Source organism: Choloepus didactylus, chromosome 2, assembly GCF_015220235.1.
Source record: "Choloepus didactylus isolate mChoDid1 chromosome 2, mChoDid1.pri, whole genome shotgun sequence".
NCBI classification, from domain to species: Eukaryota; Metazoa; Chordata; class Mammalia; order Pilosa; family Megalonychidae; genus Choloepus; species Choloepus didactylus.
Window position 1 is genome coordinate 77,809,826 of NC_051308.1, and position 23,349 is coordinate 77,833,174.

At 36.3% G+C, this 23,349-nt stretch overlaps 1 protein-coding gene across 2 annotated transcripts in view; it reads right to left on the reverse strand.

Moving 5' to 3' along the window:
* The window catches only part of RNF2 (ring finger protein 2), a 71,111-nt gene that overhangs the window by 23,423 nt on the left and 24,339 nt on the right, over positions 1–23,349 (reverse strand). The window contains exon 2 of one of the 2 annotated variants that reach the window (XM_037825173.1): positions 15,116–15,184. The exons of the other annotated variant lie outside the window; for it this stretch is intronic. The gene's annotated coding sequence lies outside the window, so the exon portion shown is untranslated. The remainder of the gene's footprint in view (positions 1–15,115; positions 15,185–23,349) is intronic. 2 annotated transcript variants of the gene reach the window in all.

Below are 23,349 nucleotides of genomic sequence, written 5' to 3' on the forward strand. Positions count from 1 at the left end.
GCATATGAAGAAACCAGACGATATGGATAACCCAAACCCAAACACCTAAATCAAAAGATCAGAGGAGACACAGTACTTGTAGCAATAATCAGAGAACTAATGACAAACAAGATCATGGCACAGGATATAAAGGACATGAACAAGACCCTAGAAGAGCATAAAGAAGAATTTGCAAGAATAAATTTAAAAAAATAGATGATCTTATGAAAACAAAAGAAACTGTGGATCAAATTAAAAAGATTCTGGATACTCACAGTACTAGATTAGAGGAACTGAGCAGCAAATCAGCAAGCTTGAAGAGGACAGAACAGAAATTGAAAGAACAGAAGAATGAGGAAAAAATCAAAATGGATCTCAGGGATATGATGGACAACATAAAATGCACAAATATAAGAATCATTGGTGTTCCAGAAGGTGAAGAGAAGGGTAAAGGTTTAGGAAGAGTATTCAAAGAAATTGTTGGGGAAAACTTCCCAAACCTTCTAGATCACATAAATACACAAATCATGGCTACCCCACGAACTCCAAACAGAATAAATCCAAATAAACCCACTGCGAAACATACTTTGATCAGACTGTCAAATACTGAAGAGAAGGAGCAAGTTCTGAAAGCAGCAAGAGAAAAGCAATTCATCACTTACAAAGGAAACAGCATAAGACTAAGTAGTGACTACTCAGTGGCCAACATGGAGGCGAGAAGGCAATGGCATGACATATTTAAAATTCTGAGAGAGAAAAATTTCCAACCAAGAATTCTTTATCCAGCAAAGCTCTCCTTCAAATTTCAGGGAGAGTTTAAATTTTTCACACACAAACAAATGCTGAGAGAATTTGCTAACAAGAGACCTGTCCTACTTGAGATATTAAAGGGAGCCCTACAGACAGAGAAACAAAGAAAGGAGAAGTATGGAGAAAAATTCAGAACTAAAGATTTATTAAGGGTACATTAAAGGACATTAAGAGAGAGAGGGGAAAATGTATCTGACAAACATAAACCAAACGAAAGGATAGGTAATTCAAGAAATGCATTCACAGTAATATCATTGAATGCAAATGAATTAAACTCCCCAATTAAAAGATATAGATTGGCAGAATGGATTAAAAAATATGAGCCATCAATATGTTGCAAACAAGAGACTCATCTTAGACACAGGGACACAAGGAAATTGAAAGTGAAAGGATGGAAAAAACATTTCATGCAAGCTACTGCCAAAAGAAAGCAGGTGTAGCAATATTAACCTCAGATAAAATAGACTTTAAATGCAAGGATATTATGAGAGACAAAGAAGGCCACTACACACTAATGAAAGAGACAATTCAACAAGAAGAAATAACAATCATAGATTCACTCACTAACTTTTATCTCTCCGAAACTTAAATCCACCAGAGTGTTCCTATGCCAGACAAGTCCTAAAACCCAGAGGCCACAGCCCATTTAAGAACAACAATCAGACGCAGCCCCCTTCCCCATGCTGTCGACACCCCCTTTCAATATGAACAAGTTAGGGTGCTCACTGCCTCAGCACCCCTGAAGATGGACAAAGAGATTAAGTGAGAGGAAGGGGTAGCAACAAACAAGATAAGATGTAACAAAGGTTTATTAATACTGAAACTTTATATTAGATGCTGGGGTGTTGGAATAGACCAAGGAGGTAAATGACATGGTGGAACTGTACCCTATAACATTCTTTGAGATTTGCTTGTTGAATTGCACTTTGAAAGTCTTCACCTTTCCAAATATACCTTATATTTCATAATAAGGAAAGGACTGAAACTGTGGAACTGTAACCCATAATGATTTTTGAAATTACCTATATAGCTGCTTGTTGAGCTGTATATCAAAAGTTAACACTTTTCTGTATGTATGTTATATTTTACAATAATGGTAGTAGCTAAAGTTGTGGAACTGTGATCCATGACATTCTTTGAAATTTGCTCTCTAACTACTTATTAAATCATACTTTGAAAGTAATCACTGTTATGTATATATGTTAAAGTTCACAATAAAAAATGCATTAAAAATTTAAAAAATAATAATAACAATCATAAATGTTTATGCACTCAATCAAGGTGCCACAAAATACATGAGACAAACACTGGCAAATCTAAAGGAAGCAAAAGATGTTTCCACAATAATTGTGGGAGACTTCAATACATCACTCTCTCCTATAAATAGATCAACCAGACAGAAGACTAATAAGGAAACTGAAAACCTAAACAATCTGATAAATTAATTCGAATTAACAGACATATATAGAACATTACATCCCAAATCACCAGGATACACATTCTTCTCTAGTGCCCATGGAACTTTCTCCAGAGTAGATCATATGCTGGGCAATAAAAAAGCCTCAATAAATTTAAAAGGACTGAAATTATTCAAAGCACATTCTCTAATCACAATGGAATACAATTAGAAGTCAATAACCATCAGAGACTTAGAAAATTCACAAATACCTGGAGGTTAAACAACACACTCCTAAATAGTGGGTTCAAGAAGAAATAGCAAGAGAAACTGCTAAATATATAGAGATGAACGAAAATGAGAACACAACATATCAAAACCTATGGGATGAAGCAAAAGCAGTACTGAGGGGGAAATTTATAGCTCTAAATGCAACCATTAAAAAGGAAGAAAGAGCTAAAATCAAAGAACTAATGGAGCAACTGAAGAAGCAGAAAATGAACAGAAAACTAATCCTCAACCAAGTAGAAGAAAAGAAATAACACGGATTAAAGCAGAAATAAATGACACAGAGAACGAAAAAACAACAGAGAGAGAATAAATAACACCAAAAGTTGGTTCTTTGAGAAGATCAACAAGATTGACTAGCCCTGGGCTAGGCTGACAAAATTAAAAAGAGAGAAGACACAAATAAACAAAATAATGAATGAAAGAGGCGACATTGCTGTGGATCCCAAAGAAATTTAAAAAATTAAAAGAGGATAGTGTGAACAATTGTATGCCAACAAACTAGATAATACAGAGGAAATGGACAATTGCCTGGAAACACATGAACAACCCAGACTAAGCAGAGAAGAAACAGAAGACCTCAACCAACCAATCACAAGCAAAAAGAGCCAATAAGTCATTAAAAAGCTTCCCACAAATAAATGCCCAGGGGCAGATGGCTTCACAGGGGAATTCTACCAAACTTTCCAAAAAGAACTGACACCAATCTTACTAAAACTCTTTCACAACACTGAAGAAAATGAAACATTATCTAACACATTTTATGACGCTAACATCACTCTTAATACCAAAACCAGGTAAAGATGCTACAAGAAAGGAAACCTACAGGACAATCTTCCTAATGAATATAGATGCAAAAATTCTCAAAAAAAAATACCTGCAAATCAAATCCAAAGACACATTAAAGAAATCATACCACATGACCCAATGGGTTCATCCCAGGCATGCAAGGATGGTTCAACGTAAGAAAACCAATCAATGTATTACAACACATTAAAAATTCAAAAGGGAAAAATCAAATGATCATCTCAATAAATGCTGAAAAGCATTCGACAAAATCCAACATGCTTTCTTGATAAAAACACTTCAAAAGGTAGGAAATGAAGGCAACGTCCTCAATATGATAGGGAACATATGTGAAAAACCCACAGCCAGCATAGTACTCAATGGTGAGACTGAAAGCCTTCCCTCTAAGATCAGGATCGAGACAAGGATGACCGCTATCACCACTGTTATTCAACACTGTCCTAGAAGTGCTAGCCAGGGCAATCCGGCAAGACAAAGAAATAAAAGGCATCCAAATTGGAAAGGAAGAAGTAAAACTGTCATTGTTTGCAGATGATATGATCTTATATCTGGAAAACCCTGAGAAATCAACAACATAGCTACCAGAGCTAATAAACAAATTTAGCAAAGTAGCGGGATACAAGATTAATGCACATAAATAAGTAATGTTCCTATACACAAAGAAATCACCTAACTGAAAAGACACTCAAGAAAGATTCCATTTTCAATAGCAACTAAAAAAATCATGTACTTAGGAATAGACTTAACCAAAGACGTAAAAGACCTATAGAAAGAAAACTATGTAACTTTACTAAAAGAAATAGAAAGGGACCTAAAAAGATGGAAAAATATTCCACATTTATGGATAGGAAGGCTAAATGTCACTAAGATGACAATTCTATCCAAACTCATCTACAGAGTCAATGCAATCCCAATCAAAATTCCAACAACCTACTTTGCAGACTTGGAAAAGTTAGTTAACAAATTTATTTGGAAAGGGAAGATGCCCTGAATTGCTAAAAACATTCTAAAAAAGAAAAACAAAGTAGGAAGACTTACACTCCCTGACTTTGAAGCTTATTATAAAGCCACAGTAGTCAAAAAAGGATGATACTGGCACAAAAATAGACATATTGATCAATGGAACCGAACTGAGAATTCAGAGATAGACCCCCAGGTCTACGGTCGACTGATCTTTGATAAGGCCCCCAAAGTCACTGAACTGGGTCATAACATTCTTTTCAACAAATGGGGCTGGGGGAATTGGATATCCATACCCAAAAGAATGAAAGAGGATACCTACTTCACACCCTACACAAAAATTAAATCAAAATGGGTTAAAGACCTCAACATAAGAGACAGTACCATAAAACTCCTAGAAGATAATGTAGGGAAACATCTTCAAGACCTTGTATCAGGCGGCCACTTCCTAGACTTTACACCCAAAGCACAAGCAACAAAAGAAAAAATAAATGGGAACTCCTCAAGCTTAGAAGTTTCTGCACCTCAAAGGAATTTCTCAAAAAGGTAAAGAGGCAGCCAACTCAATGGGAAAAAAATTTTGGAAACCTGTATCTGACAAAAGACTGATATCTTGCATATATAAAGAAATCCTACAACTCAATGACAGTAGTACAGACAGCCCAATTATAAAATGGGCAACAGATATGAAAAGACAGTTCTCTGAAGAGGAAATACAAATGGCCAAGAAACACATGAAAAAATGTTCAGCTTCACTAGCTATTAGAGAGATGCATATTAAGACCACAATGAGATACCATCTCATACCAATTAGAATGGCTGCCATTAAACAAACAGGAAACTAGAAATGCTGGAGGGAATGTGGAGAAACTGGAACCCTTATTCATTGTTGGTGGGACTGTATAATGGTTCAGCCGCTCTGGAAGTCAGTCTGGCAGTTCCTTAGAAAACTAAATATAGAATTACCCTTCGATCCAGCGACTGCACTTCTCGGTATATACCTGGAAGATCTGAAAGCGTGACACAAACAGATATCTGCACGCCAATGTTCACAGCAGCATTATTCACAATTGCCAAGAGATGGAAACAAGCCAAATGTCCTTCAACAGATGAGTGGATAAATGAAATGTGGTATACACACACGATGGAATACTACGCGGCAGTAAGAAGGAACGATGTCGTGAAACATGACAACATGGATGAACCTTGAAGACATAATGCTGAACGAAATAAGCCAGGCACAAAAAGAGAAATATTATATGCTACCACTAATGTGAACTTTGAAAAATGTAAAACAAATGGTTTATAATGTACAATGTAGGGGAACTAGTGATAGAGAGCAATTAAGGAAGGGGGAACGATAATCCAATAAGAACAGATAAGCTATCGTGGGTAAATTTAACATTTTGGGAATGCCCAGAAATGACTATGGTCTGTTAATTTCTGATGGGTATAGCAGGAACAAGTTCACAGAAATGTTGCTATATTAGGTTACTTTCTTGGGGTAGAATAGGAACATGTTGGAAGTAAAGTAATTATCTTAGGTTAGTTGTCTTTTTCTTACTCCCTTGTTATGGTCTGTTTGAAATGTTCTTTTATTGTATGTTTTTGTTTAATTTTTTTTATTTTTTTTATTTTTTATACAGTTGATTTAAAAAAAAAAGTTAATTTAAAAAAAAAAAAAGGAAAAAAATATGCAGAGCCCCCTTGAGGAGCTGGTGGAGAATACAGGGGTATTGGCCTGCCCCACCTCCACGATTGCTGATGTGCTCACAGACATAGGGGACTAGTGGTTTGATGGGCTGAGCCCTCTACCACAGTACTTGCTCTTGGGAAGACCATCACTGCAAAGGAGAGGCTAGGCCTCCCTATAATTGTGCCTAAGAGCCTCCTCCCGAATGCCTCTTTGTTGCTCAGATGTGGCCCTCTCTTTCTAGCTAAGCCAACTTGGCAGGTGAAATCACTGCCCTCCCCTCTATGTGGGATCAGACACCCAGAGGAGTGAATCTCCCTGGCAACGTGGAATATGACTCCCAGGGAGGAATCTAGACCCGGCTTCGTGGGATGGAAAACATCTTCCTGACAGAAAGGGGGAAATGAAAGGAAATGAAATAAGCTTCAGTGGCAGAAAGATTCCAAAAGGAGCCGAGAGGTCACTCTGGTGGGCACTCTTATGCACAATATAGATGACCCTTTTTAGGTTCTAATGAATTGGGATAGCTGGCAGTAGATACCTGAAACTATCAAACTACAACCCAGAACCCATGAATCTTGAAGACGATTGTATAAAAATGTAGCTTATGAGGGGTGACAATGGGATTGGGAAAGCCATAAGGACCACAGTCCCCTTTGTCTAGTTTATGGATGGATGACTAGAAAAATGGGAGAAGGAACACAGAACAAAGGCACCCAGTGTTCTTTTTTACTTTAATTGCTCTTTTTCACTTTAATTATTATTCTTGTTATTTTTGTGTGTGTGGTAATGAAGGTGTCAGGGATTGATTTTGGTGATGAATGCACAACTATGTAATGGTACTGTGAACAATCGAATGCATGATTTATTTTGTATGACTGCATGGTATGTGAATATATCTCAATAAAATGAACATGAATGAACCTTGAAGAAACAATGCTAAGTGAAATAAGCCAGGCACAAAAAGAGAAATATTTTATATTACCACTAATGTAAACACCGAAAAATGTAAAATAAATGGTTTATAATGTAGAATGTAGAGGACCTAGAGATGGATACCAAATAGTGAAGGGGGAATGATAATCTAATAAGAACAGATAAGTTATCGTGGGTAAATTGAACATTCTGGGAATGCTCAGGAATGACTAAGGTTTGTTAATTTCTGGTCGGTATGGTAGGAACAAGTTCACAGAAATGTACTTATCTTAGGTTATCTGTTTTTCTTATTCCTTTGCTGGGTTACAGTCTGTATATTTTCTTGGGGTAGAGTAGGAACATCTTGGAAGGAATGTAGTCATTTTAGGTTATTTTTTTTTCTTATTCCTTTGTTTTGGTATGTTTGAAATGTTTGTTTTTTTTTTTTATTGTCTTTTTTTTTTAATTTTTTGATAAAGTTAATTTAAAAAATGAAAAAAATATGCAGAGCACCCCTGAGGAGCTGGGGCAAAATGTAGAGGTGTTGGGCTTCCTCATCTGATGGTTGCTGATGTTATCACAAACATTGAGGACTGGCAGTTTGATGTGCCCAACCCTGTATCAAGGGACTCGCCCTTAAGAAGCCTGTTACTGCAAAGGAGAGGCTAGGCCTGCTTATAATTGTGCCTAAGAGTCTCCCCTTGAATCCCTCTTTGTTGCTCAGATGTGGCCCTCCCTCTCTAGCTAAGCCAACTTGGCAGGTGAAATCACTGCCCTCCCCACTACATGGGATCTGACACCCAGGGGTGTAAATCTCCCTGGCAACACAGAATATGACTCCCGGGGAGGAATCTGGAACTGGCATCATGGGATTGAGAACATCTTCTTGACCAAAAGGGGGATGCGAAATGAAACGAAATAAAGTTGCAGTGGCTGAGAGATTTCAAAAGGAGCCAAGAGGTCACTCCAGTGGGCACTCTTACGCACAACATAGATAACTTTTTTTAGGTTTCAGTGAATTGGAATAGCTAGTAGTAAATACCTGAAACTCTCAAACTACAACCCCAGTAGCCTTGAACCTTGAAGACGATTATATAACAATGTAGCTTACAAGACGTGACAATGTGATTGTGAAAGCCTTGTGTATCACACTTCCCTTTTATCCAGTGTATGGATGGATGAATAGAAAAACAAGGGCAAAAAACTAAAGGAAAAATGTGGGGGGTGGGAGCGCCAATTTGGGTGTTCTTTTTTTACTCTTATTTTTTTATTCTTATTTTCCCTTTTTCTGGTACAAGGAAAATGTTCAAAAAAAATAGATCGGGGTGATGAATGAACAACTATATGATGGTAATGTGAACAACTGTATACTTTGGATAACTGTAAGGTGTGTGAATAAATCTTAATTAAAAAAAAACTAAAAGTTGGTGTGGTAGACTGAATTGCGTACCTCAATAAAAGATATGTTCTCAATCTGAAAAAAAAAATGACTACTTTTAAAAATAGAATTAAAAAAAATTGTGCTATCATCAATTGTAACCAATTTTCCTAATGAATACAAGTGTTCATGATGGGGATGTGTATGGGAAACCTGTATTTTATGGATGATTGTTCTGTAAACTCAAAACTTCTCTAATAAAATCATATTTTTTTAAAAAGTTCATTATGTCTACGTTCTGTATTTTTCTAATACATAACAAGATACCAATTTTGAAATGTTCAGAGTATTCCATACCAAAATGAAAGAGTTTTTATTCCAATTAGAAAAACAGAAATACTTTTCCCTGGTTTCCTTCATTTAAACCAAAAAAGCAATATAACTACTTGCATATATGTATCCAGAAGGGATGGAAAGTTTAGTGACCATGTTGATTTAACTTAGTCAAACCTAATGCTTCAATAACAAAACACATGATCTTTTTTAAACAAAACACACAGCATTTAGGAATAATTTTAGGAGCAACAAAAAAATCCCTAATTCATCGTTTTCAATATATTCAAAGAAATCACTGCATCAGTAAAATAGTGAATGGACTCTCAGAGCTAAAGATTTTTAAATACTTTATATGGCTGACAAAGCAATATGCTATTTTTTCCACTCTGAAACAGGCATATGAGTGATGGTGCAATAAATAAAATCATAACCCAGAAAGAAATTGGCCCCCATGTTCTCCTCTCTGAACTCATAATTTTGTGTAAATTGTAAAAGGGTATCACATTAAAAAATGTTACTGTCAAAATAAGGCATCTGGCACACTGTCACAAAAAAAAATCCCTAAAATATTACTTTCTTCATGTAACTTTCTTGTTAGACATTATTAGCTACTCAAAGGTGCTTTAGAAAAAAGTAATCATCTCAGGACCTTTGAGAGTTGGCCCCCACTTACCTTCCTACCACATTTCCTTGTATTCACCTCTTAAAACATTCAGAATTATTCTCACTTTTCTCAAACATGCCATAAAGCTTCATAACGCCACATCATACAATTGAATTGTACTCTCTCCCCAACCTCCTCACTCCCATATATGAATCCTACACAAAAGCTGTGTTCAAATGGTCTCTTACCCTGAGAATCCCCTCCCCACTCCAGAAAGGTTAGCAGCTCCATTCTTAGTGCTCCTACAGCATCTTACACCTTCCTCTACCAGAGCACTTCCTCTCACTGAAAGCATTGTTTGTTTACCCATTTGTGGCCTAGTCCCACCACGTTATGTGCAGGAAACTGTGAACCCACCCTAGCACCCAGTATGATGACTATCAGACAAGCATACGTTCAGTAATTACTTGTGGAAAGAATATTCTCTCTGTAGACCCTGTTTAAACCTCACTGTTTACATACAGCCCTCCCCTACCATTTAACCTTAACGTATCTTTTCTTCCTTAAAATTCCTATACTAACATTTTGGCAATTAAAGAATTAATTTTTCTCATGTTTAAATCCTGCATTATTAATTAACACTTCACATGAAGTCATCTCTATGACTTCATGTCATAGGACTCCTGTTATAGTTCTGGGTAATTTCAGTTTTCTACATAAAGGACTCTTCCAATATCTCTCATCTCTAATATTTTGTCCCACACCCAATCTCAACCACTCAATCCCATAGGATTATATACATTAGACCCTGGATGGGGCACTAATACAGTACTCCATCCATAATCTTAATTTCAAGCATCCCACTCACTGACTCACTTTTTCCACCGATCTTTACTTTTCACTATCTTTCATCCCCTTCATATCTCACTTCCTACTGTGTTCCACAGTGGATCATCACACACCTTCAACTGTCTTGTTATTCTCTCTCCATTGTTGCACTTAGCTGTCAAAACCCCCACCCTGGATCATTCCAACAACAAAATTGTTGCACCTAGCAGCTAAAAAAATAATCACGCTGACTGGTCTCACTTTAAATACTCATTAACCTCAAATGAGTTCTTAATGATGACCGACAATCCTCCCATCTATAATTAATTCCCTAGTCAATTCACTCTTTAAACTCTTCTTCTACACCAATATTTATCCTCAATCATCCAACACTATCTTCACCACACCCTCTCAGCTGATGTCCTTGCTTTCTATTTCACTTGGAAAACAGGCAGAGACTCTCTACTCTCTCCTACTACCAAATCTACAAACCCACTTGAATTTGTACTTTAATAATTCTGCCTTCCCTTTTGGTATGAATGAACTGAGCAATGTAAGGCCAAGTCTCTGCTTGTCTTTGAGTAGAGGGGAAGAATCCGGTACACACACACATGGAACATGGCCTTAGACACAAGCTCTAAGATGGGAACAAAAACAGCTTATTTGTACCCTATAATACAACACATACTAAATGACAATTTGGAGTCAAGGTCATGCATTTAATATGTGTTGAACATTTTAAATTACTTCTATTCCCATGCTTTTTAGAACTGTTCCTTAAAACTGCCCCCTGATCTTGGCGCTCTCTGTCAGAACTGTGTGCACTCTGTAACATCCTTGATCATGGTCATCCAGTTTGCCTAATTACTCTGCACAGCATATAGCAAAGTAATTAGGCAAACTGGATGTTTAATTTGTAAATTTAAATATTAAATTGTAAATTAGTGGGACTTACAATATAACAGCTTATCAACATTTGAAAATATTGGTACTTGATATTCTCTTAAGAAATCAAATTTTAAACTGGAGAGTTACTGGAATAACTTCAGAAAAGAATTACAACTACATGGCTCTTTAGATTCACAGACATACGTAAGAATTGTGTACAAATTTTTCATAATGTCTGTGTGCTGATCATTAAAACAACCAATAAAGTCTCAATTATGAAATAAAAATGAGGGCGAGATAAAAATATTCCCAGATAAACAAATGCTGAGAGTTTCTCACTACCAGATTGGCCCTACAAGCGACTGCTAAAGAGTTCTGCAAGTTGAAAGGAAAGGACAACAGACAATAGACGGAAGCTGCATGAAAAAATAGATTTCCGGTGAGATTAAGGACACAGGTAACCATAAATGCCAGCACTATTGTATTTTTGGTCTGTAACTCCACTTTTTACTTCCCACAGGAACTAAAAGGTGAATGCATAAAATGCAATGGTAAATCAGTGGGTTGGGATTCATAATGAACATGTAATTTCTGACAAGTACTACATAAAGGTGTGGGGGTGCAGGGGTACAGGAACACAGTTTGAGTATACTATTGGAGTTAAGTTTGTAAAAGAGTAAATGTGGCTGTTATAGATTCAGAATATTAAATTCAAGCAAAGGAAATCTCTGAGAATATGCAAGTTCATAGAAACAGAAATTAGAGCACAGGTTGCCAGGGGCAGGGGAATGGGGAGTTAATGCATGCATACAGGATTCTGTTGGGGAGATGTGAAAGTGTTAGAGAAGGTAATGACGGGTGTTGAGGGTACCATGATACTGTGAACATGATTAATCCCACTGAATGGTATGCTTGGGAGGGACTGAAATGGAAATATTGATGTTGTATATATGTTCCCACAATCAAAAAATAGAAACAGCAACTAAAGAGACAATGACAATTTCATGCAATACAAGATCTTGGGTGGGATCTAGCAAGGGAGGAGTAAAGGATTAAAGGGACATTACTGGGACATATGAAAAAGATCAAATACAGAATGTAAACTTTATATCAATGTTAATTTCTTGAATTTCCTAAGTGCGTATAAGGTGGTTACATAAGTGAATATCCTTGTTCTTAGGAAATGTACATAGTAGTGTTAAGTATTCAATAAGCAGGGTACATAAAATCTACACTTAAGTGTTTCGAAAATGGAATGATAACAGATATATCAAAAGAAGAATAAACAGAATGATTCAGCAAATATGGCAAATTGTTAATAGATGGATCTGGATATTGAGGGTGGGGGGTGGGTAGCGTATGTTGTTCTCTGTATGGGGTTTGTATTATTTTTGCAACTGTCCTGTAGGTTTGAAAGTATTAAAAAAAAAGTTAAATCTGATGTACCTAAACAAATGAGTAAAAATAAGTTCCACAATTAACAGAAGCTAGTATCTATCAAATACAGAGTCCTTCTAAATCAACCTCAAAAACAACTCAATTATAGGCAGAAATGATGAACGGCTAATTACCAGAAGAATACAAGTGACCAATAAAACGATATTGAGCTTCACTTCATTAATAATCATGAAATTACAAATCAAAACAATGCTACATATGCTCTATGTGTAAATACATATTAACAAAAATTAAGATGAGCAATAAGATCTTGTGTTAAAGGATGTGCAGAAATAGGAATTCTCAAATCATTGCAAGTATAAATCGGCACAGTTTTGGGGACAGAGCAATACGGCAGTTAAAGCTCAATTATCTAGTTTTAGAAATGTCGTCTTGGATATAGAAGCTAGGTGAATCAAGCAACTATAGAAATCTCTATGAAGATGCACTCCCCATTTTAAAATTTATTATCTGTGATCAACACACAATTAAAAATTTACTGGTTGATGTCATTATCTTCTTCAGTCTTTGGAAGTAAAATACACACGTAAGAGAACCTTGGTACATTGTACACTTAAACATACACTTACTTTAAAACTCTAAAATGATCATGTTTACTTTTTCTTTGAAAAAAAATCCATACAACTGTTGTAAATCAAGATATATTTAAGAAAAAGATGTCAATGAATGAGAATACAACGAAAGACCAAACCAGATTCTCTCTAACAGAATTATCAAGAATCTATTATGCTCTTTGGACAAATAAAAAAATAACACTCATTCTTCTATACTGGCTGAATCTCCACCTCTCAAAGCAGCATATATATCAAAACTTTAAATGCACTCAAGTTTTGGCATGGTAATCACTCTCTTAGGAACCTACTTAACAAGAATTCTTATACAAGTATTCATAAATACATGTACAAGGATGGTCATCACAGCATTGTTTGTAATAGCAAAAAATTATAAAAATCTATACACATATCAACAGAAAATAGCTATTTGGGATTTATATGTATACAGAAAACTATGTACCTATATGTACTTGACATGGAACATAACGTATGAACACATACATCAAGTTTGTTTGTTTTAAAAAGCAAGTTGTAAAGCAAAATGTATCCTATGGTCCTATTTAACCAATTAAAAAAACAAATCCAAATACCTAAATGGATATGTGTTGCTGATTTTGAGTTCTGTTCACTACGTTTTCAGCCACACTTGCCATCAGAACTTTATCTTGCCAAGCTCGTTCTCATTTTAAAAGCTTTTCACTAGTTGTCCTTCTAACGGGAATGGAATGCTTTCTTCTCCCCAGATTTTCCCTTGGCTCGCTCCTTCTTGTGAGTCAGGCCTCAGTTTAAATGTCGCCTCTTCAAAAGCCTTCCTTTCTAATAAAATTCTAACTTTGACATTCTTTCTCTCAGGTCTTTCCATTTTTTGGCACCATAGCGCTCACTTTTATAGTCTCTGAGCCCCTCAAAAGCAGGACACCTGTCTATTTCATTCACCACAATGTTCTCAGGATTTAACACTGCACCTGGTCTACAGTAATTAATATTAACTGAAGAACTCAACGATGCTGATAATAAATGAAGAAAGGAGCTCATTTATTATTATGAAGTGAGTTCTTCACATTTTCATGTCTAAGAACTCACTTCAAATGAACACAGGAAAGGGTAAGAAAAAAGGAAGACCTAATAGTTGGCCAACTTTCTAAGTGCAGAGAAAATACTGTTTTTATGTTTCTGCATGCTTAGGGCTTTCTGAGCAAAGCCTTGAAACGTAAAAGGTGACTAAATAGAGAGTAAGAGATTTACCCTTTCCAGCAGTAGGTGTTTAACATTTCAGGGGATGAATCCCCAGACTACGGGGACATTTCAGGGGTTGTAAACTCTAAGACTTGTCTGATCTTCCCCACTCCCCCAGAAACATTTATTTACATCCCAAAAATTAAAACTCTGGATGTGCTGAACCCTCTATCATGGGATTTGCCCTTATGAAGCTCATTACTGCAGAGAGGCTAAATCTGCTTTTAACTGTGCCTAAGAGTCTTCCCCTGAGTACCTCTCTGTTGCTCAGATATGGCCTCTCTCTTTCTAGCACTTGATGGATGAATTCACTGCCCTCCCCGCTACGTGGGATCCGACTCCCAGGGATGTAAATCTCCCTGGCAACACGGGATATGACTCCCGGGGATAAATCTGGACCCACATTGTGGGACTGAGAAAATCTTCTTGCCCAAAAGGGGGATGCAAAACGAAACGAAATAAAGTTACAGTGGCTGACAGATTCCAAATGGAGTCGACAGGTCACTCTGGTGGGCATTCTTATGCACTATATAGATAACCCTTTTTAGGTTTTAATGGACTGGGATAGCTAGAAGTAAATACCTGAAACTGTCAAACTGCAACCCAGGAGCCTTGACTCTTGAAGACGATTGTATAGCATTATAGCTTACAAGGGGTGACAGTGTGATTTTGAAAGCCTTGTGGATTACACGCCCTTTATCCAGTGTATGGATGGATGAGTAGAAAAATGGGTACAAAAATCTAAATGAAAAATAGGGTGGGGGGGATGATTGGGGTGTTCTTTTTTACTTTTATTTTTTATTCTTATTTTTACTTTTTCTGGTACAAGGAAAATGTTCAAAAAATAGATTAGGGGATTGAATGCACAACTATATGATGGTACTGTGAACTGATTGTACACTTTGGATAACTGTATGGTATGTGAATATATCTCAATAAAACTGAATTAAAAAAAAAAATCTTCAAAGATTAGCTCAAGTCTTACCTTTTCACAAAGGCCCCCTGACTTCTCCAGTCCACAGCCAGCTCCTACTCTGAACTCCTAAGATGGACTCTGTTGGTCAATGGACAAGTGACAATAAATAAGTCATTTGGGGAAAAAAAAAAAGAACCCAGGACCCTTCACCTTATGTTTCTAAGGAGAATTTGTTTATATTAGGGAGCAGAGGTTTCTCTTCCTCTCTCAGGAGGGGAGGTGGAAATCCTGCATATAAGCTCCCAGATTCAGGGTTCCTCGCCTACCAGACTCTGATATATGTAGGATGACATCGGTTCTCATCACATTGCCTGAGAAGAGCCAGGCAAAGGAGAACCAATGCAGTAACTGTGAGTCATAATCTGTCTCTGCCCCAGAGATCCTGTATCCATTTTCAGGATAATATGAATAAATACAGGTATTAAACATTTATCATTTTATCATACAGTTACTTATCCTTTAACGCAGGCTTTCCCAAAGAATAACACATTTTTGAAAATATATATAAAAATTATTTTTTTAGAACAAAAGTACATTAAGTCCCCAATTTGAAACTAAATTTTCATTCTAAGTTTTTCCATTAAAAACATTATACTTAACTAAGTGCCTGAAATACTGGAAAATTTGTATCTGTATACTAGTGTCATCACTACATTATGGGTTGTTCTTTTGAAAACTAACCTAGGGACCTAAATACTAATGATAAAACTGTTTCTACAGAAATATTCATTTAATAGTACAACCAAAGTAATGCAGAGGTTTTCTAAAATGCCATTTCTGTCCTATCCCTAAGCTACAACCTTTTCAAGTTGGTTGAGGGGGGTATGAAAAACATGAGGGCAATTCTATAGATGTTAGAGGGGCAAAGAACAAGGTTCATGTGAAAAACTTAAAAACAATACTAACATAAGTCCCCATTCAACTCACTGAAATCCCAAGACCCTTAAATTCCCTAACTGGACCACACATTTGTGCCTAGGACCATTCCTAGTTACTAGAAAGAAGGCAAAATAGATCCTCTAATTCATAAATTCCTCAACAGTATAAGCGCACAGAACTCTGTATTTTAGGGATGTCCTATGTATAGGACATTTTTTTTTTGAAACCTAGCACGTACCGGCTGTGGATCCATAAGATCCAAATTTCTCAACCTCTCAGAGACTTTTTTCTTTAATTTGCAAAGTGAAAGATTTTCAGGGTCACTGGCAAAGCAGAAGGAGATATTCATGCAAAGTGTCTGGAAAATTCCATAAGTGATAGACATAAAACTGAGCATATCATCCCATTCATTTATTTCAGTAAATAAGCATTCTTATTTCTCAGACCCCTACTATGTAAAAAGCTAGGGAAAAAATGACTTAGCCATGCTCTAACTTATCAAGGAATTTAGAGTAACACGTAAATTAATCACCTTTCAAAAAAAATTTTAGAGAAGAAAATATTGTTCACACAAGGATGTTAACTTATGTGCCTCATATAACAGAAAGTCAATGGGTAGGTTAATCCAATACTATTCATTTAAGGCTAAATTATAATAAATTAAAATTGCCAGAATGGGCCAATTTCTTTGTCAGTAGTCTACTATTAGTAAACTGTATGCAACTGAATACTAAGTATGGTTCCTGGAAGTGTAAAGCAAAAAGAGAAACATATGGATAGACTTTTCTGGTTCAAATTCCAGAGGAAATTTGTGAGTTCTTTGTAAAAGAGGCACTACGTGACATAAAGGAAGGCCATCCTGAACCACAGCTTGCACAATATTCAGAGACATTCAAATGAATGTTTGTTTTCTTGAATAACCAGCACACACCCCCACCCCCCACCGCTGACACACACACACACACACACACACACACACACAATTTTTTAGATGATTTAAGATAACATAGCCTAGGTATACTGCTGTCTGATGATAAACTGATGTAGGGCTAAAGTGTAGAGAATTTATATGGCCTTTATGCTTTCATCAGAGTCTCAATAAAATAAAGTCTCAAGAGAGCCTTGTCACATGCTGGATCACAGTGAACCCATAACTCAATTCTTGTTTGGACAAGAGCCTCAAGTGTAGATTGTATGGGTGAAAGAGGAATTCGTATTAAATAGCAGACGTTCAGGTAACAGAAATGACATTGTATGGTAAAATTCTAAGAGTCTGAATTGTGCTCTTACTAGAGTATAGCTATATGAAAGCATCCACAAGGGAGCCTCCAGAGTGAATAAAACATTTTTCTCAAAAAAAAAAGTAAGTTTATATGTAACTTATTTTGAGCTTCAGACTTCTGAGCCCAAATATGTTTAGTAGCTGCTTTAATCATACCAATTGTTTGGTCTATTCAGAGCATCTAAAATAGAACCACAGTCTAATGAGTAAGCTATCTATATCTCCTAAAAAGAGAAAGAATTTAAGTAAATGGGGTTATTTAGAAATAACTATTCACTCTTTTAAGAATGCTTTCAGTATTAAGTTTCCTGTGTCTGCTCTAACAAAGTGCCATAAATTTGGTCCCTTAAAACAACCAAAATTTATTCTCTCACATTTCTGCAGGTCTGAAATTCTAAATCTCTCTATCATTAGGCTGACATCAACGTGTCAGCAGTGCTGTACTCCCGCCAGAGCCTCTAGAAGAGAATCTTTTTCCTGCCTCAGTCAGCTTTGGATGACTCTCAGCATTCCCTGCCTTGTGGCTATATTTTCCAATCTCTGCCTCCATGTTCACAATGCCACCTCCTCTTCTGTCTGTAATCTCCCTTTGCCTCTCTCTTAGAAAGGCCATTTGTGAAGGCATTTACCTGGCTAATCAGGCATAACCTCCTCATTAACAATCCCACTGCAAAAATCATTTTCCAAACAAAGCAACATTTACCATTACAGGGATGACGATGCAGTATCTTTTGGCGGCCATTTTTCATTTTTCATTTTGGCCATTTTTCTTGCCAAACACCAGAGTAACTATAACACAACAAATAAATATAACCACCTCCCTACCACCGACATTTAAGTTTTTATCCTGTAAAGTATGTATCAGAGAATACAATCACTTTTAAATTACTTAGAATATCCCACTTTCTTGTAAAGCATTTTTCTTCATTTAAGATTTACTTCCCTAAGCACTATGAAATAAAAAGGAACTAAGAAGCTGTCTTTTTTTTTTTAAATAAGAAACTTATCTTTTTCTTCCATAACCATGGCTATTGGTCCCTCTGAAGAGAGTGAAGTAAATAAAGGTCACATCTATTAACTCTCCCAATATTTAGCATTTTCCTTTCCTCTTCTATTATATTTCACAACTTATGAATGAGCAAGCAATTGTTCCTTAATTAAAGTGTTGCTTGCTTACAGGATACAGGTTAGATTTTAGAAATTTTCTCAAGATTAGGCAAACGAGGGAACAATAATAAATTCTGAAAAAGCAAGCCAACTGCCATCTTAACATTGCCTGCAGTAACTATCACCTCATAAAAACCACTTTCAGCAGTTAAATCTAAAACCGTGGCTCTAAGACAGACATTAATAATTTCTGTAAGCTTCTAAAGACACAATGAAAATGTTTTTATTGAAAAAAGTTTTCATTGCACTAAACATCTGGAATATTCAATCTAAATTACTTTAATAACCAAGTAGCTTTATTTTAAAAGGCAATATAATCAATTCCTAATTAGATTATATCTTTTCCACAATGTAGAACACAAAGCAGAAACCATTCAAAGGTGATCTGAAAAATTTTCACTATCCAGCCTTAATACAGATTTTGAGTGCTGGTAACAGATTTAATGCTTCAGAATCTATATATAATTAAGGCATTAGTACAGGAAAAATACATGTTCTTAGGGTTTTTTTTAAAGCTTCATTTATAATGCAGATCTAGATAATTTAATGTGATCTATGCCCTCATACCATACATTTCCCACCACCTATCACTATCTTATCTCTGCTAACACTACCACCTCCCCAACCAGACCCACTCAAACTTTCTTAATGGCCCAATTCTGTCTTTCCCCAATAAAGGGTGAAATGTGATGTTCAACAAGTCTTGAAGATGTAGGGAAGCACCTATCAAAAGGTCTACACTGGTTACATATCACACCAGCCTTGCTTTCCTTCTGTCCCTTTGTCCATCTCACAGCAGAAACTAACAGTGATGAAAAACACGATGAAAAAAAAACAGTTGAGTTCAACAGTTGAGGAAACATTTAATGAGGGTTACCATGTAATAGGAAATGAAACCCTCCAAGAGTTTATTGGCTAGTGGGGCAGAACAGGCCCTGAACATGTTTTCAATACAATTTGGTAAATGCTAGAGCACAAAGAAGTAGTCAAATGGAAAATGACAAATCAGAAAAGGTTTCCTAGAGAAAAAGACTTCTTCCTGGAATAAGAGGGTTTAAAATTAGGTGGGAGTTAACCAAATGAGGAAAAGGAAAGCAGTCCAGAAGCACCAACAAGGTATGTTTGGGAAACTCCAAGTAGTTCACCAATAAGCGACTGAAAAAGAGGGAGCTAGGGAGGAGTAGCACAGGATGAGGCTAAAGAATTAAGCTGTGGAACAAATTAGTGAAGGTTTAACATGCCGTGCAGAGATGGCAGGGAAGGTCCACAGTGGAATGACAAGGTCATATTTGCATTTTAGAAAAGCAGATCAACCAGCAACAGTGTAGAGAATGGATTTGAGGGAGGCAAGAATACCAAGTTTACAAGAATACAAGGATGAATTTGGAAGGGCAGACCTGAAAACATTTAGGAGGTAAAATACATGGGATATAGGAAATGAGAGAGAGAACAATAAAAAACAGGTCCCAAGTGTGAGGATGTGCTGATGTTGATGCTAAAAAATGACACAGAAAAATAGGAATTGGTGTATATTTTCTAGGAAGGAATAAGAAGCTGAATTTAGTTTTGAACTTGCTGAATATAAAGTACCAGCATAAACACATGTGAAGCATGAAAGATTCTGGTGAGAAATTTCAGCTTAAAATGGTCAAAATCATAAAAGAAAAGAACATGTGGTATAAAAAGAAAAAAATGAGGAAAGGATCAAAGGAAACTCCGGGCCTGTTAATTGAATTCACAGGTGCAGGATGAGTACTATTCAAAATGATCCCACCATGTACCAATGTTATGAATTATCAGCATCTGGTCCAAAAACAACTCATGAGCAATACTACTAGGGCAGGAAGAAACCTACTGGTGAATTTCAACCCTGCTGTATAAAAACTACTCTTACAAGACACTCCAAAAATCAAAGTATAAAATCCTGCCAGAGTTGAAATAAGGTACCAATTTCATGAAGAACATAATGTCTATTATTATCGTTCTCATAATAAGAATGAGACAAGCTGCCCTATCCTATCCAACCTACATCCCTAAAATAAAGAAGATTGTTCCTGAGGTACAAGAAAGATTAATCATAACTTACTATACAGAAGCTATTTATTTTGGGTTACAATATGGTATCAATTTAACTAAAATATTTCATTTTTAAATTTTTAGTTGCCTTCTGAATTAAGTGTGCAACTCTGGTCAGCTGAATAATGGGCCCCCAGAGGTAGCGACATCCTAATCACCAGAATGTGTTACTATGTTACCTTACTTGGCAAAAGGGACTTACAATTAAATTAAAGATCTTAAAATGGACAGATTATTCTGAATTATCCAGGTAGGTCCAATGTAATCACGAGGGTCCTTATATGAGACAGAAAAGGTCACATGAAAGAGAAAGATTTAAAGATGCCACACCAGTGGTTTGAAAATGGAGGAAGAGGCCATAAGCAAAGAAATGCAGATGGTCTCTAGAAGGTAGAAAAGGAAACTCCAAAAGGAACACAGGCTGCCAGCACCTTGATTTTAATCCTGTAAGACCCATCTCAGACTTCTAACTTCCAGAAGCCTAAGATAATAAATCTGCATTGTTTTAAACCACTAATACGTGGCAATTTGTTACAGCAGCAACAGGAAACTAATAGACCACACAAATGTCAGAAGCCAATAGAGGAATGGGAAAAAGTAGGAAAATATGTACTTCAGGTGTCTTGTCCAATGGAGTCTTATTCCTCTTCTACCAAAAGAAAATTAAATGCACCTACAAAAAGAACACTCTTCCTTTAGAGAACTAATGCTCAACTTTGGATGCAAACGGAAATCACCCGGAGAGCTTTTAAACAATTCTGATATCAAGTCCTATTTCAGACCAAATGAATAATGTCTCCAGGGGTGGACCCCCAGTATGATTTGAAAGCCAGGCAGATGGTTGAAATGAGCAACCAGGGTTAAGAACCATTGCTCTAGCTAAAGATTAACCTAAGGAAATTCCTGACATTTCCAAATGCTACTAGCAGTCCCTGATCTTTCCCCCAAGCATATATGCAGCTAACCATTCCTAACCAAACTTTAATCTAAGTTTTGATGACTTTGACTTTAGCAATGAAAAGTTATCCTAGATAAAATATTACCCAGGACAGAGAGTGACATCAGCAAAATGGCGAAGTAGGCAGCTCCAAACTTCCATCCCTCCACAGATACATCAAAACATAAGCAGAAATTATCAGAACCAACTTTCTCAGAACTCCGGAAAACAGTCAAAGGTCTACAGCAACCATGCAACCACCGAATCGAGAAAAAGGCAAAAGAATTGAAAGCAGGGACTCCAACAGATATTTGAACATCAATATTCACAGAAGCATTATTCACAGTTACCAAAAGGTGAAAGCAATGCTCACCAGATGAATGGATACACAAAATGTGGTATAGACATACACTGGAATATTACTCAGTCTTAAAAAAATGAATGAAGTTCTGAGACATGCTACAAAACATATGAACCTTGAAGACATCATGTAGAGTGAAATAAGCCAGACACAAATGGACAGGTATAGTATAATTCCACTTCTATGAAACAGATAGAATAGGCAAACACATAGAGAAATAGAGTATGCGTTAACAGGTAGGGGTAGGGAAAGGAGAAAGGGGAGTTAGTACACAATGGCACAAGATTTCTGTTTAGGATGATGGAAAAGTTTTGGTAATGGATGGTGGTAAGGGTAGGACAGTGTTGTGACTGGTATGCAGAGAGAGATCAACTAAAGAGACAATGACAATTAAATGCAATACATGATCCTGGACTGGATCTAATACTGGAGAAAAGTCCCAAAATATTGGGATATGTGAAAAAAATTGAAATACAGACAGTCAACTTTAAATCGATGTTAAAGTTCTTCAACTTGATAAAACTGTACCCAAGGTGGTTACATAAATGTATCATTGTTCTTAGCAAATGTACATGGAAGTATTTTGTGTATTCAAGGAGCATGATGTATAAAACCTACTCTCAAATGTTCAGAAAATAGATAGGTAGATGGGTTGACAAATGATCAGCAAATGTTTTGGTAAAATGTTGAAATTAGTGGATCTGAGCATGGGGAAGGGTATGCTGGAGTTCTTTGTATGGGTTTTCTATTATTTCTGCAACTGTCCTATAAGTTTGATATTTCAAAATAAAAAGTCTAAGGGGAAAAAAAAGAATAAAATACCTACTAATAAGTCTAATCAAGGAGGCACAAGACTTGTACACTGAAAACCACAAAACATTGCTAAAAGAAATTCAAGGTAACCTAAATAAATGGGAAAAAAAAATATCGTATTCAAAGACTAGAAAGCTTAGGGTGAGAATACTGTCCAAAGCATACACAGATTCAATGCAATCCTTATCGAAATCCCAACAGCATTTTTGCAGAAATGGGAAAAATGGATCTTCAGAATGGAATGGTAAGAGGTCCCAAATAGCCAAAGCCATCATAAAAAAAGAACAAAGTTGGAGGACTCACACTCCCCAATTTCAAAATTTATTGAACAGCTACAGTCATTAAAAGTTCGGTACTAGCACAAGGAAAAACATAAAGACCAATGGAAAAGACTGAGAGACCAGAAATAAATTTCATATCTATGTTCAAATGATTTTCAACAAGGTTGACAAGACCATTCAATGGGGAAAGAACAATTTCTTCAACAATGTTCCTAGGAACACTGGACATCCATATGCAAAAAATGAAACTGCACCCTTTCCTTACACTATACACAAAAATTAATTCAAATTACATCAACACCTAAATTTAAGAGTTAAACCATAAAACTCTTAGATGAAAACAGAAGGGGAAATCTCCAGGCCTTGGATTTGGCAAGTTTCTTAAATACGATACTCAAAGAACAGGCAACACAAGAAAAAAAAATAGATAAAACGGGCTTCATAAAA